The sequence below is a fragment of the Hyperolius riggenbachi genome, chromosome 8 (genome assembly GCF_040937935.1).
Source record: "Hyperolius riggenbachi isolate aHypRig1 chromosome 8, aHypRig1.pri, whole genome shotgun sequence".
In the NCBI taxonomy this organism is placed as follows: Eukaryota; Metazoa; Chordata; class Amphibia; order Anura; family Hyperoliidae; genus Hyperolius; species Hyperolius riggenbachi.
Window position 1 is genome coordinate 85,771,813 of NC_090653.1, and position 13,292 is coordinate 85,785,104.

Here is a 13,292-nt window from a genome sequence, read left to right on the forward strand (position 1 = left end):
CAGCACACCTTCAGCCAGAGGTAGTGAGAGGAGAGGAGTGACTGCTCACCTGCAGCCAGAGGTACTGACAGGAGAGGAGTGACGGCACACCTGCAGCCAGAGGTACTGACAGGAGAGGAGTGATGGCACACCTGCAGCCAGACGTAGTGACAGGAGAGGAGTGATGGAACAGCTGCAGCCAGAGGTAGTGACAAGAGAGGAGTGACACCACACCTTCAGCCAGAGGTAGTGAGAGAAGAGGAGTGACGGCTCACCTGCAGCCAGAGGTACTGACAGGAGAGGAGTGACGGCACACCTGCAGCCAGAGGTACTGACAGGAGAGGAGTGATGGCACACCTGCAGCCAGACGTAGTGACAGGAGAGGAATGATGGAACAGCTGCAGCCAGAGGTAGTGACAGGAGAGGAGTGACACCACACCTGCAGCCAGAGGTAGTGACAGGAGAGGAGTGACAGCTCAGCAGCAGCCATAGGTAGTGACAGGAGAGGAGTGACTGCAAAGCTGTAGCCAGAGGTAGTGACAGGAGAGGAGTGACAGCACAGCTGCAGCCATAGGTAGTGACAGGAGAGGAGTGACAGCACAGCTGCAGCCATAGGTAGTGACAGGAGAGGAGTGACAGCACAGCTGCAGCCAGAGGTAGTGACAGGAGAGGAGTGACAGCACACCTGCAGCCATAGGTAGTGACAGGAGAGGAGTGACAGCACAGCTGCAGCCATAGGTAGTGAGAGGAGAGGAGTGACAGCACACCTTCAGCCAGAGGTAGTGACAGGAGAGGAGTGACAGCACACCTGCAGCAAGAGGTAGTGACAGGAGAGGAGTGACGGCACAGCTGCAGCCAGAGGTAGTGAGAGGAGAGACAGCACACCTTCAGCCAGAGGTAGTGACAGGAGAGGAGTGACAGCACACCTGCAGCCAGAGGTAGTGACAGGAGAGGAGTGACAGCACAGCTGCAGCCAGAGGTAGTGAGAGGAGAGGAGTGACAGCACACCTTCAGCCAGAGGTAGTGACAGGAGAGGAGTGACAGCACACCTTCAGCCAGAGGTAGTGACAGGAGAGGAGTGACAGCACACCTGCAGCCAGAGGTAGTGACAGGAGAGGAGTGACGGCACAGCTGCAGCCAGAGGTAGTGAGAGGAGAGACAGCACACCTTCAGCCAGAGGTAGTGACAGGAGAGGAGTGACAGCACACCTGCAGCCAGAGGTAGTGACAGGAGAGGAGTGACAGCACAGCTGCAGCCAGAGGTAGTGACAGGAGAGGAGTGACAGCACACCTACAGCCAGAGGTAGTGACAGGAGAGGAGTGACAGCACAGCTGCAGCCAGAGGTAGTGAGAGGAGTGACAGCACACCTTCAGCCAGAGGTAGTGACAGGAGAGGAGTGACAGCACACCTGCAGCCAGAGGTAGTGACAGGAGGAGTGACATCACACCTGCAGCCAGAGGTAGTGACAGGAGAGGAGTGACAGCACAGCTGCAGCCAGAGGAAGTGACAGTAGAGGAGTGACAGCACACCTGCAGCCAGGGGTAGTGACAGGAGAGGAGTGACAGCACAGCTGCAGCCAGAGGTAGTGAGAGGAGAGGAGTGACAGCACAGCTGCAGCCAGAGGTAGTGACAGGAGAGGAGTGACAGCACACCTGCAGCCAGAGGTAGTGACAGGAGAGGAGTGACAGCACAGCTGCAGCCATAGGTAGTGACAGGAGAGGAGTGACAGCACAGCTGCAGCCAGAGGTAGTGACAGGAGAGGAGTGACAGCACACCTGCAGCCATAGGTAGTGACAGGAGAGGAGTGACGGCACAGCTGCAGCCAGAGGTAGTGAGAGTAGAGACAGCACACCTTCAGCCAGAGGTAGTGACAGGAGAGGAGTGACAGCACACCTGCAGCCAGAGGTAGTGACAGGAGAGGAGTGACAGCACAGCTGCAGCCAGAGGTAGTGAGAGGAGAGGAGTGACAGCACACCTTCAGCCAGAGGTAGTGACAGGAGAGGAGTGACAGCACACCTGCAGCCAGAGGTAGTGACAGGAGAGGAGTGACAGCACAGCTGCAGCCAGAGGTAGTGAGAGGAGAGGAGTGACAGCACACCTTCAGCCAGAGGTAGTGACAGGAGAGGAGTGACAGCACACCTGCAGCTAGAGGTAGTGACAGGAGAGGAGTGACATCACACCTGCAGCCAGAGGTAGTGACAGGAGAGGAGTGACAGCACAGCTGCAGCCAGAGGAAGTGACAGTAAAGGAGTGACAGCACACCTTCAGCCAGAGGTAGTGACAGGAGAGGAGTGACAGCACACCTGCAGCAAGAGGTAGTGACAGGAGAGGAGTGACGGCACAGCTGCAGCCAGAGGTAGTGAGAGGAGAGACAGCACACCTTCAGCCAGAGGTAGTGACAGGAGAGGAGTGACAGCACACCTGCAGCCAGAGGTAGTGACAGGAGAGGAGTGACAGCACAGCTGCAGCCAGAGGTAGTGAGAGGAGAGGAGTGACAGCACACCTTCAGCCAGAGGTAGTGACAGGAGAGGAGTGACAGCACACCTTCAGCCAGAGGTAGTGACAGGAGAGGAGTGACAGCACACCTGCAGCCAGAGGTAGTGACAGGAGAGGAGTGACGGCACAGCTGCAGCCAGAGGTAGTGAGAGGAGAGACAGCACACCTTCAGCCAGAGGTAGTGACAGGAGAGGAGTGACAGCACACCTGCAGCCAGAGGTAGTGACAGGAGAGGAGTGACAGCACAGCTGCAGCCAGAGGTAGTGACAGGAGAGGAGTGACAGCACACCTACAGCCAGAGGTAGTGACAGGAGAGGAGTGACAGCACAGCTGCAGCCAGAGGTAGTGAGAGGAGTGACAGCACACCTTCAGCCAGAGGTAGTGACAGGAGAGGAGTGACAGCACACCTGCAGCCAGAGGTAGTGACAGGAGGAGTGACATCACACCTGCAGCCAGAGGTAGTGACAGGAGAGGAGTGACAGCACAGCTGCAGCCAGAGGAAGTGACAGTAGAGGAGTGACAGCACACCTGCAGCCAGGGGTAGTGACAGGAGAGGAGTGACAGCACAGCTGCAGCCAGAGGTAGTGAGAGGAGAGGAGTGACAGCACAGCTGCAGCCAGAGGTAGTGACAGGAGAGGAGTGACAGCACACCTGCAGCCAGAGGTAGTGACAGGAGAGGAGTGACAGCACAGCTGCAGCCATAGGTAGTGACAGGAGAGGAGTGACAGCACAGCTGCAGCCAGAGGTAGTGACAAGAGAGGAGTGACAGCACACCTGCAGCCATAGGTAGTGACAGGAGAGGAGTGACGGCACAGCTGCAGCCAGAGGTAGTGAGAGTAGAGACAGCACACCTTCAGCCAGAGGTAGTGACAGGAGAGGAGTGACAGCACACCTGCAGCCAGAGGTAGTGACAGGAGAGGAGTGACAGCACAGCTGCAGCCAGAGGTAGTGAGAGGAGAGGAGTGACAGCACACCTTCAGCCAGAGGTAGTGACAGGAGAGGAGTGACAGCACACCTGCAGCCAGAGGTAGTGACAGGAGAGGAGTGACAGCACAGCTGCAGCCAGAGGTAGTGAGAGGAGAGGAGTGACAGCACACCTTCAGCCAGAGGTAGTGACAGGAGAGGAGTGACAGCACACCTGCAGCTAGAGGTAGTGACAGGAGAGGAGTGACATCACACCTGCAGCCAGAGGTAGTGACAGGAGAGGAGTGACAGCACAGCTGCAGCCAGAGGAAGTGACAGTAAAGGAGTGACAGCACACCTGCAGCCAGGGGTAGTGACAGGAGAGGAGTGACAGCACAGCTGCAGCCAGAGGTAGTGGAGGAGAGGAGTGACAGCACACCTGCAGCCAGAGGTAGTGACAGGAGAGGAGTGACAGCACAGCTGCAGCCAGAGGTAGTGAGAGGAGAGGAGTGACAGCACACCTTCAGCCAGAGGTAGTGACAGGAGAGGAGTGACAGCACACCTGCAGCCAGAGGTAGTGACAGGAGAGGAGTGACAGCACAGCTGCAGCTAGAGGTAGTGAGAGGAGAGGAGTGACAGCACACCTTCAGCCAGAGGTAGTGACAGGAGAGGAGTGACAGCACACCTGCAGCCAGAGGTAGTGACAGTAGAGGAGTGACAGCACACCTGAAGCCAGAGGTAGTGACAGGAGAGGAGTGACAGCACACCTTCAGCCAGAGGTAGTGACGGGAGAGGAGTGACAGCACACCTGCAGCCATAGGTAGTAACAGGAGAGGAGTGACAGCACAGCAGCAGCCAGTGGTAGTGAGGAGAGGAGTGACAGCACACCTTCAGCCAGAGGTAGTGACAGGAGAGTTGTGATGGCACAGCTGCAGCCAGAGGTAGTGACAGTAGAGGATTGACAGCACACCTGCAGCCAGATGTAGTGACAGGAGAGAAGTGACAGCACAGCTGCAGCCAGAGGTAGTGACAGAAGAGGCGTGATGGCACAGCTGCAGCCAGAGGTAGTGACAGGAGAGGAGTGACAGCACAGCTGCACCCATAGGTAGTGACAGGAGAGGAGTGACGGCACAGCTGTAGCCAGAGGTAGTGACAGGAGAGGAGTGACAGCACAGCTGCTGCCATAGGTAGTGACAGGAGAGGAGTGACAGCACAGCTGCAGCCAGAGGTAGTGACAGGAGAGGAGTGACAGCACACCTGCAGCCAGAGGTAGTGAGAGGAGAGGAGTGACAGCACACCTTCAGCCAGAGGTAGTGACAGGAGAGGAGTGACAGCTCACCTGCAGCCAGAGGTAGTGACAGGAGTGATGGCACAGCTGCAGCCAGAGGTAGTGACAGGAGAGGAGTGACCGCACACCTTCAGCCAGAGGTATTGACAGGAGAGGAGTGACAGCACAGTTGTAGCCAGAGGTAGTGACAGTAGAGGAGTGACGGCACAGCTGCAGCCAGAGGTAGTGACAGGAGAGCAGTGACAGCACAACTGCAGCCAGATGTAGTCACAGGAGAGGAGTGACGGCTCACCTGCAGCCAGAGGTAATGACAGGACAGGAGTGACAGCACAGCTGCAGCCAGAGGTAGTGACAGGAACGGAGTGATAGCACACCTGCAGCAAGAGGTAGTGACAGGAGAGGCTTGACAGCACACCTGCAGCCAGAGGTAGATAGGAGAGGAGTGACAGCACAGCTGCAGCCAGAGGTAGTGCCAGGAGAGGAGAGACAGCACACCTTCAGCCAGAGGTAGTGACAGGAGAGGAGTGACGGCTCACCTGCAGCCAGAGGTACTGACAGGAGAGGAGTGACGGCACACCTGCAGCCAGGAGGTACTGACAGGAGAGGATTGGCAGCACACCTGCAGCCAGAGGTACTGACAGGAGAGGAGTGACGGCACACCTGCAGCCAGAGGTACTGACAGGAGAGTAGTGATGGCACACCTGCAGCCAGACGTAGTGACAGGAGAGGAGTGATGGAACAGCTGCAGCCAGAGGTAGTGACAGGAGAGGAGTGACACCACACCTGCAGCCAGAGGTAGTGACAGGAGAGGAATAACGGCACAGCTGCAGCCAGAGGTAGTGACAGGAGAGGAGTGACACCACACCTGCAGCCAGAGGTACTGACAGGAGAGGAGTGACAGCACAGCTGCAGCCAGAGGTAGTCACAGGAGAAGAGTGACGCCCCATGCAGCTGCAATATGGGTGTGGCAATGCAAAAGAACATGGGCTCGGTCATGAGTGGTACCCAATATACATGACCTTAGCAGCCATACAAGTGCTCCTACGGAGGAAGTTTGAGCACCGCCATAGTGTTTCCCCCCAATATATACATAATCTGACAGCATTTCACACAAAATGCACGTAATCTGGCAGATTCCCTCCAACATACACATGATCTGGCAACGGTTTCCCTCCAAAATAAACCAATGTGACTACAACAGTTTTAACAATGGATCCATGACTGTTACAAATGTTACCATATATTTATGGATAATCCATAAAGGTGGCCATACATTAGGGGACTTGGGGGCCAATCGATCATCCGATTCAATTATAATCAAATCGGACGGAAATCAGTGCTGCCAAGTGCACGCCCGATCGATGATGTGACTAATTTTGTCCTGAAATTGGTGCATGAATTGGTCAGACAAGCTGCAAGGTGTAGGTGCGCGGCAGTAACAAAGAGCAATGAAACCCCCGGAGCGGTTTCCACATTGTAAAAACGTGTGCGTTTATACATTACCTGTCCCGTGTCACGGTGTCCTGCACCTTTTCCCATCAGACCCATATATGCCATCAGCATGTGTGATGGAAGAGCGGCGGATTGGGACACTGGATGGGTACTGCGGCACAGCAGAGGTAATGTATAAATGCACACGTGCACACTAGGGAACAGCGGCAAGGCTGCGCACTGGGTCGATTTTCAAAAGATTTTAGCATGAAATTGATTGGAAATCGGACTGTGGTGTATGGGCAGCTGATGGATCTCTCTCTGATCAGAGAGCGATCTGTCCCTTGGTCAAATCTGCCCATCACTGCTTGATGTATGGACACCTTAAAGAGGACCTGTAACTTTAAAAAAAAATGTTTCCTGGGGGTACTTACCATGGGAGGGGGAATCCTCTGGATCCTATTGAGGCTTCCCCATCCTCCTCCATCCCACGTTCGCAGTGCTAGCAGTCCCCGAACAGCAGCCATGTAAATATTTACCTTCCCGGCTCCAGCTCAGTAGCGGCTCTAAGCTCAGGGTCATTCGGAAATAATCAGTCCCAATCGGATCTGCTCTACTGCACAGGCGCAATTCGCTTGCACAGTAGAGTGGTCCCGATCAGGATCGGCTATTTCCACCTGATCCCGAGCAGAGAGCCGCTACTGCGCCTTCGCTGGGGAAGGTTAATATTGCCACAGCCGACTTTACTTGTGGTTTTGGGTGCCCGGCGCAGCCACTGTGGGATGGAGGACAGGGAAAGCCTCGATAGGATCCAGAGGCTTCCCCCTCCCGAAGTAAGTACCCCCCAGGGGACATTTTTGAAGTTACAGGTTCTGTGTGTGTGATATCCCAGCTGCAGCCGTCTATTGTCAGGGCTGCCATTGAAATGTGAGCTGCAGCAAAGAGAACATTGTCTATATAAGGCTTCCTTAGCCATCCAATCTAGCCTCTGCAATGCTGGGAAATGCTCCTGCAGTCAGCCACTCACATAACCATCCTCATGTTACCACATCCTCACGGGGCCAAATTGGAGGGAAAAAAAAAATGGAGAGATCATTGGCCAAGGGGAGAGACAAAGGAGGAGGCTGGGTTGCAGTAACTGGCTGGTTAAACTGAGGGGTGGGACTGTCTCATACAGCAGGGAACTCATAATGGGCTCTATTCATAAAACTTTACCGCAAGTTTTCCGCTCAAAACAGCTGACTTTCCTGACCATTTAGCGAAGTGGGCATTCATAAAGGCCGCATGAAAATCTGACATTCCTGTGCAGTGCGGGAAATTACCGCCTTGTGCAGAGATTATCACAACACGTCACTGAAGGTTAATTCATAAAGATTAGAGCAGGCGGAATGTGTGTGGAGAAACCCGGCTATTTAGATAAGGCATAAGCCAGCAATGACAGGCAAACTAATGGAGAGACAGACCTCCCAGGCAGCTGCAGTGAGAAGAGAGCAGACAAGGCATTCTGGAATACCAAGGCTGTGTTTTTTTAACCCCTTGGGTATCTGTTTTCAGATAAATTTCACATCAGAAAGCCTGCATGTGTAACATTTTTGGAACTTTTTCTAAGCTGCAGCAATTAAGTAGATTGATTAGGAAGACTAATTAGACAGATTCAGCGCAGATTCAGGAGGAGAGGCAGAAAAATGCACATGTAAAGGGATGCTGGGGCTCCTTAAGGCCCCGTTCAGACTGCAGAACGCAGACCGCAACGCATGCGGACCGCAACGCGTACGAACGCACGCCATCCGCGTTCGTATGCGTTGCGTGGCTGATCCCATCACTGAAAAGTGAATGGGACAGCCATGTGTTTTTACAAAAAATGCGTGCAGCATGCGTTTCCGGACCGCACAGGTCCGGAACGCATGCAGTGTGAACATCAGACATTGCACTCTATGCAATGTCTGATGTCGTGCGTGTCGGCCACCTGCACGCGTTTCCAAAACACGGCTGGAAACGCGTGAAGTGTGAACGGGGCCTTATACTAGCTGTCTCTGCAGGAGAAAATGTATCAACTCAGCCAGCAAATGTAACAACTCAGCCAGTACTGCCAGTTAAGTGGGGAATTCCCCGACCTATTATCGCAAGTGTAAACATTTTTATGAATTAGCACACAAGTCTAAAATACCATGTGGTGTTTTCCCTCCAAGATTTTTTTTACTGCAAATGTTTTATGAATAGAGCTTATTGTAACATGTTGTGGGCGGGGCTTAGCAGTAGCATCAGCCTGCAGCTATCGCTATGGGCTGAGGCTGAGCCTGTCACAATAAATTCCACTGCCCACTTGGCCAATCACTGGCAGGGGGCTGGATTTGATGTCTTATGCCTGCTCCAGCAGCAGAAGCTAGCCTCATGCCTCAGCAAGCAGTTACCAGGCAGAAGTGAGCAGTTGAGAGAGTTTGAGAGGCATTTCACTGACCATCAGCAGTCTGTGGAAAGGAGGCCTAACTAGCTGGGCTCACATATTCTCTGTTCGGGGGAGGGAGAGGGACACAGATTGTGCATGCACAACAGCAGCACTCAGCCAGCAGCAGCAGCACAAACCAGCAGCAGCAGCAGCACAAGCTTCCAGCACACAGCCAGCAGCAGCACAAGCCCCCAGCACAAAGCCAGCAGCAGCACAAGCCCCCAGCACACAGCCAGCAGCAGCACAAGCCCCCAGCACAAAGCCAGCAGCAGCACAAGCCCCCAGCACAAAGCCAGCAGCAGCACAAGCCCCCAGCACAAAGCCAGCAGCAGCACAACCCCCCAGCACAAAGCCAGCAGCAGCACAAGCCCCCAGCACACAGCCAGCAGCAGCACAAGCCCCCAGCACACAGCCAGCAGCAGCACACAGCCAGCAGCAGCACAAGCCCCCAGCACACAGCCAGCAGCAGCACAAGCCCCCAGCACACACCCAGCAGCAGCACAAGCCCCCAGCACAAAGCCAGCAGCAGCACAAGCCCCCCGCACACAGCCAGCAGCAGCACAAGCCCCCCGCACACAGCCAGCAGCAGCACAAGCCCCCCACACACAGCCAGCAGCAGCACAAGCCCCCCGCACACAGCCAGCAGCAGCACAAGCCCCCAGCACACAGCCAGCAGCAGCACAAGCCCCCAGCACACAGCCAGCAGCAGCACCCATCGCACAGCCAGCAGCAGCAGCTCCCCAGTCACACACAAGCTGTAACCCCCCCCCCCCTTCACACAGCCATAAGCAGCTGCCCCCAGTCACACAGCAGCTGCAGCTGCCTCCCCGGTCACACAGAAGCTGCATCTGACCCCTTCCCCATCACACAGCAGCCGCCTCCCATCACACAGGGAGAGGAGAGCTGAGTTTAAAAGTGTAGGTAAGTAAAGCCAACTGCATTAGGACTGGGCTTGTGTCAACTTGCTTAGCACAACAAGAGTAGCCACCAGCACCGCTTAAAGGGATACCTGAGGTGAGAGGTATATGGAGGCTGTCCTATTTATTTCCTTTTAAGCAATACCAGTTTACTGGCTATCCTGCCAATCCCCTGCCTGTAATATTTTTAGCTATTGACCCTGAACAAGCTTGCAGCATGTCAGGTGGTTCTGAGTGTTGTAACAAGATTAGCTGCGTGCTTGTTTCTGGTGTGATTCATGCATTACTGCAACCACATAGACCAGCAGGACTGCCAAGCAACTGGCATTTTTTAAAAGGAACTACATGTCAGCTTCCATAGGTCTCACATCTTGGGTTCCTTTTAAATCAGGGATTTATCTACATTTCAGTAAGTAGCTGATGCCCCCTTTCCCACAAGCAATATTTACCTTTTCTCAAATAGATCAGGAGGGTCTGTATGGTGGATATTGTTGTGAAGCCCCTCCCACAGTGTGATGTCCTGACAGTTTGCTGTCTTTGACCCTCATTGCATTGTGGGAAATTGTGGCTTTTTCCAACAAACAAGCAAGCAGTATCTTCCTCTGTGCATAGAAGTCAGTAATGAACATTCCGTGCTGATCACCTGGCAGAACTAAAGATGTCACTCACCCCCAGGGATATATTTCAGAATGTAAATCAGGGAAAGGAAATATTTTACAATGGGAAACCACTTGCTAAATTATCAATAGATAAATATTGTAAACAATAAGTAATTCTGTTGTCATTTTCACTACAGTTCCTCCTTTAAATCAGTTTAGCTTTACTTACCTGGAGCCTCCTCCAGGACTAGAAGTCTTGTGTAGTCCTTGCTGCAGTTCTGCTGCCACCCATTCTTCCTTTGTCCCCTTCAGCAGTGGCTTCTGTGCAAGCACGAGTGTGTGCATGTAATCCTGAGTTCTCGTGCCTTGGAGCATTCTGCACAAGGGCAGTACTACTGCGCAGAACACTCCGAGCCACAGGCGCATGAGTGGTGCATGCACCCATGCATGTGCAGAAGCCAGTGACCACTATGGAGTGATTGCCAGCTGCAGCTTGCCGCACCTAAAAGAATCCCACTGTAGAGTGCGCTCCTGGCTGCACTGCATACTACAGCTCCCAGTATACAGGATCTTCTAAAAAAAATTAGCATATTGTGATAAAGTTCATTATTTTTTGTAATGTACTGATAAACATTAGACTTTCATATATTTTAGATTCAAATACACACAACTGAAGTAGTTCAAGCCTTTTATTGTTTTAATATTGATGATTTTGGCATACAGCTCATGAAAACCCCAAATTCCTATCTCAAAAAATTAGCATATTTCATCCGACCAATAAAAGAAACGTGTTTTTAAAACAAAAAAAGTCAACCTTCAAATAATTACTTTCAGTTGTGCACTCAATACTTGGTCGGGAATCCTTTTGCAGAAATGACTGCTTCAATGCGGCGTGGCATGGAGGCAATCAGCCTGAGGCACTGATCCGGTGTTATGGAGGCCCAGTATGCTTCGATAGCCGCATTAAGCTGATCCGGAGTGTTGGGTCTTGCGTCTCTCAACTTTCTCTTCACAATATCCCAGATTCTCTATGGGGTTCAGGTCAGGAGAGTTGGCAGGCCAATTGAGCACAGTAATACCATGGTCAGTAAACCATTTACCAGTGGTTTTGGCACAGTGAGTAGGTGCCAGGTCGTGCTGAAAAATGAAATCTTCATCTCCATAAAGCTTTTCAGCAGATGGACCCACTTTTGAACCAGAAACAGCGGCAGAAGCGCCTGACCTGGGCTACAGAGAAGCAGCACTGGACTGTTGTTCAGTGGTCCAAAGTACTTTTTTCGGATGAAAGCAACTTTTACATGTCATTCAGAAATCAAGGTGCCAGAGTCTGGAGGAAGACTGGGGAGAGGGAAATGCCAAAATGCCTGAAATCCAGTGTCAAGTACCCACAGTCAGTGATGGTCTGGGGTGCCATGTCAGCTGCTGGTGTTGGTCCACTGTGTTTTATCAAGGGCAGGGTCAATGCAGCTAGCTATCAGGAGACTTTGGAGCACTTCATGCTTCCATCTGCTGAAAAGCTTTATGGAGATGAATATTTCATTTTTCAGTACAACCTGGCACCTGATCACAGTGCCAAAACCACTGGTAAATGGTTTACTGACCATGGTATTACTGTGCTCAATTGGCCTGCATGCGCAGTAGAGCCCGGAGGACGTCCGATGACGTCAGCGCGCCGGCGTGGGACGCAGAAGTTCCGGGCCTTGGAGCGCAGAAGAGCCCGACCTGGCAGCCGGCCTGGCCAGGTCGGGTCGGCCACCGGGAGCCTGCGGAGCGGCGGCGAGGGCACCTCCTGCCTGCCACGGGCTGGAGGAAGCCCCAGGTAAGTGGAAATTGATTTTTATTTTTTACCAACCCTCCCTGAACCTTCCCTTTAAAACAAATATTACCCAAAGAAAGCCTAGATTGTCATGGAAAATAAATAAAAAGTTATTGCTGTTTCATAGCAACACAGCTGAAATGCCAAAATTATCAGGAATCTGAGGGCCCTTTCACACCCAGGCGGTGGGGTGCAGTATTTTTACCGCACCCCACCGCCGTGCAATGAAAGTCTATGGAGATTTTCATACTGTGACGTTACGGTGTGATGTGACGGAAGCGGCGTTTCGCCACAACCCCGACGCAGGTCCAAAGTTACGTTAATGATGCGGCGATCTGTGTCGGCTAAAAGTCATGTTAGTTTCTGTCGATGTGTAGATTTTTTTTTTAAAATCACCATTGCGACATCCTGGCGCGCATGCGTGGAAGCGTATTTTAATACGCTTCCATGCACTTCTGCATACCTGAAATAGAACGTGACGGCAAGCACGCGTCACGTGCGTGTCACTTCCTGCTTGTCCGACGGCCAGACAGGAAACACCGCCTGATAGCGCAGTGTTCCCTTTAAGCCTGTTTTTGACGGTGCAGTGCCGTGCGTCTGGCGCAACGCACCATATCAATTACGCTGATTTCTGGTGTGAAACCAGCCTGAAGGTGTTAGGGCCCGTTTCCACTATCGCGAATTCGCATGCGTTTGCCGCATGCGAATTCGCATAGCCAATACAAGTGAATGGGTCTGTTTCCACTTGTCAGGATTTCTGAGCGTTTTCATCCGCGTGAAAAATTCGCATGGCAGGGCCATCAGAATTCGCATACCGCTATGCGGGTGTATGCGAATTTTCATGCGAATTCACATGTAAATTCGCATTAAATCAATTGAAAAGCACACATGCACTGCCATGGTTAAATTCGCATACAGCGTCATTCATGCAAATTCGCATGAAAATTTGCATACAACCGCATGCGAAATTTGCATCCGCATGCAAATTTTTACCATGGCGATTCGCACCGCACAAGTGGAAAAGGCCCTTAAACCCCCAGAAGTGTTTAAAATAATATATATATATATATATATATATATATATATATATATATATATATATATATAAACGATGTATTTGAAATTATAACTGCTATAATCCACTGTACCAGACTATAATTGCTTATAAGGAAAAAAAAAAGGAATTAGTAGTTATTTCTAGCTGGGAGTACAGATCAGTTAACGAACAGATTTTGGTGAGCTGGCTTTGAATAAGTCCAGAATGTTGAGATCTGCCAGTTTCAAATCCATCTCAGAATCAAAGCTTATCAAAGTGGAGGCTTTTTGGTCCACTGGAGCACCCGTAGTTGTAGTTCCAACTGCTGAGGCAGTTACAAATGGCAGTTATCTTTTGAAAATAAACAAAATGGCAGTTGGA